Source organism: Octopus bimaculoides, chromosome 4 (genome assembly GCF_001194135.2).
Source record: "Octopus bimaculoides isolate UCB-OBI-ISO-001 chromosome 4, ASM119413v2, whole genome shotgun sequence".
In the NCBI taxonomy this organism is placed as follows: domain Eukaryota; kingdom Metazoa; phylum Mollusca; class Cephalopoda; order Octopoda; family Octopodidae; genus Octopus; species Octopus bimaculoides.
In genome coordinates this window covers 116,610,810-116,617,507 of record NC_068984.1, presented here as the reverse complement: position 1 = coordinate 116,617,507, position 6,698 = coordinate 116,610,810, and the positions used below count along the sequence as shown (strand labels likewise).

The 6,698-nt window shown below is 38.5% G+C and overlaps 1 protein-coding gene and 1 long non-coding RNA gene across 2 annotated transcripts in view; both read left to right on the top strand.

Moving 5' to 3' along the window:
* The window catches only part of LOC106876364 (uncharacterized), a 77,733-nt gene that overhangs the window by 55,159 nt on the left and 15,876 nt on the right, over positions 1-6,698 (top strand). The window lies entirely within an intron of this gene.
* Positions 7-6,698, top strand: part of LOC128247623 (uncharacterized) — a 16,045-nt gene continuing 9,353 nt past the window's right edge. Inside the window, exon 1 of the long non-coding RNA XR_008263995.1 lies at positions 7-194. This is a non-coding gene — a long non-coding RNA (uncharacterized LOC128247623). The remainder of the gene's footprint in view (positions 195-6,698) is intronic.

The following is a 6,698-nucleotide window of genomic DNA, read 5'->3' as shown; positions in this document are numbered from 1 at the left end:
TGATGTCAACAAAGTGCAACTGGTTCAGAATGGTATCTTAACATTTTATGTTCGTCTTTTACAAGAAGAAAATCTATATATAAACAATCCCCTTTCTGAAGAGGAAATTCTTTTAGTTATAAATGGACTTTGGGCACTTTCTTTCAATGGCAAGAACAAAGCATTAATTCAAAAGGAAGCAGGATGTCTTGAAGGTATGTATGAATATGTGTGTATGTATATGTGTATGTGTGTGTGTGGAGGCACAATGGCCCAGTGGTTAGGGCAGAGGACTCACGGTTGTGGAATTGTGGTTCCAATTCCCAGACCGGTTGTTGTGGGTGTTTATTGAGCGAAAACACCTAAAACTCCACGAGGCTCCGGCAGGGGATGGTGGCAAACCCTGCTGTACTCTTCCACCACAACTTTCTCCCACTCTTTGTTCCTGTTTGTGTTGTACCTGTATTTCAAAGGGGCAGCCTTGTCACGCACTGTGTCATGCTGAATTTCCCCGAGAGCTACGTTAAGGGTACACGCGTCTGTGGAGTGCTCAACCACTTACACGTTAATTTCATGATCAAGCTCTTCTGTTGATCGGATCAACAGAAACCCTCGTCATCGTAACCAACAGAGTGCCAAGTTATACATATATACATATACATATGTATATATATATAATATATAAATGTATGAGACACAAGGCATAAATAACGTTCATTACATATTTTATTTCATTGTAGTAAATTTGGCTTACAGCTGTTTCCAGTAGTCATTATAGGTTCATTATTGATAGGTTTACTCAATCAGCCCATTGATCAGCTGAGAAAAATTGAATGACCTATGTTAATGTATGTGTATATATAAAACATTTATCTAAAATATAGCAGGACATCTTGAAGTTGTTTATTATTTTTTTCACCAATGTTTTATCAGAAAATGTCACATTTTTCTTGTCTCCCTTTTTAGCTCACATTCACACCTTCAGCCATATCCCCAGTTCTATGTCTTCCTCTCACAATACAATTACACCTATACATCTACCTTCCCCCACCATCCCATACCACTACACTGCAACACCTGCACATCTCTTTCTCTCTCTCTCTTTCACTATGTTTGTTAAAAGTTGTTCCTTCCATATTGCCTTCATTACACACACACACACACACACACACACACACACACACACACACACACACACACACACACACACACACACACACACACACACACACACACACACACACACACACATACACACAGAGTCAGTTTTTAGAATTACATTTTTTTCTTGTTTCAATAAAATACTTATAGCGTTGCCTTCCTTATAGGCAGGGGTTTTCAAACTGTGATCCGCAAGGACAAAACAGGGGGTCCGTGGACAGCAAATACTTTTTATGGGCAATTTGATTTTATATATGTTTTTTAATCAAAATCTTTTAATTGACAATAAACCTACTTGTTAAATACTGTTAAATAAACAAATGTAAAATTATATGTTATTTTAAGCAAATATTTATGTATAAATTTCATAAGCGTTTATAAGGGGGACCCCCTAAGGTAAAGCCTGAAATATAAAGGGGTCCGCAAGTCAAAAAGTTTGAAAACCCCTGTTATAGGCAGTGTCATTTATTTCCAATTTTCTAATGAAAACATGTCACCGCTTGGAAAGAAGTGATAGTTGGCTGCAAAGAAAGGCCTCCAGCTGTAGAAAATCTGCCTCAATGAATTCCTTTGGTCCATTGCCAGCTTGGAAAAGTAGAACAATAAAAACAATAACGGTGATGATGGTGGTTGTGTTGTTGTTGGGGTTGTTTTTGTTGTTGTTGGTGGTGGTGGTGGCGGCAGTACCGGTGGTGGTGACGGTAGCGGTAGCGGGGGTGGTTTCTTGAGCAAATGTAATGTTGACACACAGATGAGTTCTGCCTCAGTGCTTATGATACTGGCTTAATAAGAATTCAAATACTCCTTTTGTATTGCGATAATAAAGTTCTTTGATGATAACGGAATATTACTCGATTTGTAACACTTAAGGTAATTCAATATTTGAAAAGAAGCATCAGATACAAAACACATTTAGATTTTCAGAATCAGTTTTATATAAAAAGATTTTTTTTCGAAATTAGCAACAAAAGAATTGTTTACTATTAAATGTGACCAGTTGTGAATTAGCAAAAAGTTGTAGAATTTTTAACTAAATTTCCTATAGAACAATAGATGTAGGTATGGCTGTATGGTTAAGAAGTTCACTTTATGACCACATCACTATGGGTTCAGTCCCATTGTGCAGCACCTTGAGCAAGTGTCTTCTACTGTGGTTCTAGGTTGACCAATGTCCTGTGAGTATATTTGGTTGACAGAAACTGTAGGTGTAATTAAAGGCAGTGAGCTGGCGGAATCGTTAGCATGCCGGTGGGGTGGGTGCCAAGGAGGCAGCAGCCCGAAAGAGCTTAGGAACCACTTATCTAGCTTATCTCTGCTTGGATATCACTGTTATAATGCAACACATGTAAAAGAGTAGAATGTTGATCTTCATATTGAGTTGACAATATCTGGTAAAGTATACTACATCAAAGTACATGCACACATACACACACACACGCACATATATATAGGCACAGGTGTGGCTGTATGGTAAGAAGCTTGCGTCTGAACCACATGGTTCTGGGTTCAGTCCCACTGTGTGGCACCTTAGGCAAGTGTCTTCTACTATAGCTTTGGGTGACCAAAGCCTTGTGAGTGGATTTGGTAGACAGAAACTGAAAGAAGCCCAGGCGGCCAACTGGCAGAAACGTTAGCACGCCAGGCGAAATGCTTTGCTGTATTTCATCTGCTGTTACGATCTGAGTTCAAATTCCACCAAGGTCGACTTGCCTTTTATCCTTTCGGAGTCGATAAATTAAATACCAGTTATGCACTGGAGTCAATGTAATCGACTTAATCCCTTTGTCTGTCCTTGTTTGTCCCCTCTATGTTTAGCCCCTTGTGGGCAATAAAGAAATAAGAAACTGAAAGAAGCCCACCATATATACATCTGTATATATTTGTGTGTGTGTGTGTGTCTTTGTGTCTGTGTTTGTCCCCTCGCCATTGCTTGGCAACTAATGTTGGGGTGTCTATATCCCTGTAACTTAGTAGTTCAGCAAATGAGACTTATAGAATAAATACTAGGCTTACAAAGAATAAGTTCTTGGGTCAATTTCTTTTGAATGAAAACCCTTTAAGGTGGTGCTCCAGCATGGCCACAGTCAAATGAGTGAAACAAGTAAAAGAAAGGCTACTCACATACATGCATGTGCACACACACACACACACACACACACATAACATATGACAGAAAGAGAAACAAAATGGAATTCATGAGATTATTTATTCACTGCAATCATTTTGACCCGTTGTGCATCAGTGCTTCACTGGTGGGATGCTGCACAAACAGTTGTGATGCATCATTGGTGCAGATGTGTCTCATCAGATGATTTGTCAAAAGGTACCTTGTTTTTCAATCTCCATTTCGTTTATTTTGATCAGAATACACTTTGTTAGTTGTCTTTACTACCTGCATATATATATATATCAATATATCAATATTCATACATACATACACACACACACACACACACACACACACACACATATATATATATATATACACACACACACACACACACACACATATATATATACATATATATGTGTATATATATATATATATATATATATATATATATATATATAGATACATATACATACACACACACACATATACACATACATACACACACATACGCACACATGTATATCATCATCATCATCATCATCATCATCATCATCATCGCCATCATCATCATCAATTAACATCCGTTTTCCAAGCTGGCAGATGTTGAATGGATTGATATGAGCTGACCAGTCAGAAGACTGTGCCAAGCTCTGCTGTCTGCTTTGGCTTGGTTTCTACAGCTGGCTGCCTTTTACGTGACTCTAGCAGCAGTGAAGTCACCAGATAATTTCCAAGATACCCACTTCTCAACTGAAGGTGGCGGGGTGGGGGGGTAGTATTGAGGAAGGTGCCATTTTTCTTGAGGTAAGTTCAAATTATGAGTGGAGGGACAGAAATAGGCATCATCATCATCATCATCATCATCGTTATCATCGTTGTTTAACATCTGCCTTCCATGCTGGCATGGGTTGGACAGTTGGACAGGAGCCGGCCAAGTAGGAGCCTACACCAGACTCCATGTCTGTTTTAGCAGGGCTTTTATGGCTGGATACCCTTCCTAGCACCAACCACCCAGCAGAGTAGACTGAGTGCTTTTTACGTGACACAAGCACAGGTGAGGTCAGTTTTAGCATCTCAGTAGGAGAGAGAGAGAGAGAGAGAGGAGGATAAGGTGGGTTGGTTGATAAGTGTGCAAGATTGCAAAAGGAGTGTGGGAGGTGGAGGTGAGGGGTTGTTAGGACATTTCATTTTAACAGGTATATTTACCAAAATTATATAAAAATATCTTGAAATACTACAAAGTAAATTTATCCAATAAAATCGCCATTGGCTTCAACCATGGCCTCCAGATGACCTCAAAATCTCCTGCAACTCTTCTGGACAGGCTCCTTGTTTAATCTGGCGAATGCTGCCATAATCCTTACCTTCAGTTTATCTTTGGTGTTATAAGAGCTTTTGGTCTCTCACTCAGCTGTGTCCCACACATAATAATCAAGGGGATTGCAGTCTGGAGAGTTAGTTGGCCAGATGTTAGGGGTGATGTGGTCACAGAAATTGTCTGACAGCTGTCTGTGGGTTCTCTTGCTTGTGTGGCCTGGTGCAGAGTCCTGTTGCCAGACATAGGTTCTTCCAGCAGCCACTCTATTGAGCCAGACAGCACTACCTCCTCCAGGCTCTTGATTTAGGCCTCCGTGTTGAGTCTGAGGCTGTGTGAGAAGATGAATGGAGGCACAATGTCGTTATCACTAGTGATCACTCCAAACACCATGGTGTCGACTGGATGTTTGATTTTTATCACTCTTGGTACACATCTTCAGATTGCACTGTCCTCAAATTGACACCTGAAGGACTTCGAAATGTTTGTATTGGAGCTTCTGGCGTGAATACCAAGTAGTACAGCATGTCGTTTCCAAATTTCTGGCAGAGTGAATCAAAACGTCACAGTGATGTTTTCCTCATAGAGGTTGCCCAGCTGACCCAACTATACTGTGTAGTCAACAAAATGAAAAACAAGGAATGCCCGTTCATGAAATTAAAAATATAAAATTGCAACAATTTACCCATCTCACCCAGTATATATATATATATATATATATATATATATTATATATATATTGGCAGATAGATGAATAGATAGAGAAAGATAAATGGACAAGTATGTGTGCATGTGCACGTGCCCATTTTATTTTTTAGCACCACCCCACTTAACAACTGCTTTGGTTTGTTTACATCCCTGTAACTTAGCAGTTCAGGAAGTGAAACTGAAAGAGACCAGACTGTAAAACAAAATAGTTTGGAGTTAATTTAAATGAACAAAACCCTTCAAGCTGGTGCTCCAACATGGCCACAGTCCAGTGACTGAAACAAATAAAAGAACAAGAAAATAATAATTTATTTATTCTTTCTCCAAAACGGAATCAAAACATTGCCAAGTTTAACTTCGCCATTTACTCTCCTTGAATTCATAAAAAAAATACCAGTAATTCATTGAGGTCATTTTAGTTGACTATGTGAGTCTCACCTTCAGAAATTGGATTTATGCCTAATCAAAAGAAATCAATATACATATATATTTTGAATAGAACAATAGATTTTATACGGATTGCTAAATATGTCAATTACTAATCAATATGTGTTTGAAAGAGATGTTGTTGCCAAGGTAGTATAACATTAGGTTCAATAATTTACTCTATCTTGTTTCAAACCTTTATATTTTGAGTTCAAATCCTGTCAGAGGCTGGTGTTAGATTTTATTTCTTCGTGACACAATTTCCAATGATATCATTTTATCTTTTACTTGCTTCAGTCAATAGACTACAGCCATGTTGGGGCACCGCCTTGAAGGATTTTTAGCTAAATGAATCAACCCCAGTACTTGTTCTATTGGTCTTTTTGCTGAACTGCTAGATTATGAGGATGTAAATAAACCAACTCTGGTCTTAAAGCAGTGGTGGGAGACAAACAGAGACACAAAGAAACACACATTGGTGTGTGTATATATATATATATATATTTTTATTTGTTTCAGTCATTTGACTGTGGCCATGCTGGAGCACTGCCTTTAGTCGAACAAATCAACCCTAGGACTTATTCTTTGTAAGCCTAGTACTTATTCTATCAGTCTATTTTGCCAAACCACTAAATTATGGGGACATAAACACACCAACATCAGTTGTCAAGTGATGGCGGTGGGGACAAACACAGACACCACAAATACACATATATTATATATATATTGTTGTATTTGGGGATGGTCATGTTGCCAGTTTAGCCAATAAAAACACACGCACTATATATTTGGTGTTGATTTGCTTCAGCTTTATTTTACATTAATCGTATTTCGGCCAGAGTTCTTTTGTTACAATTCTGTGACCTCATCAGTGGTCCTTTGATTTCTTCTTTCTTATTTGTGTGTCTTTCCTTACTAACAATCAGCACAAAGTTTTGTCAGTGAACAGGGTGCGGGTTTCAAAGTGACAAAAATATTTTGGCAGAAAATAAAATT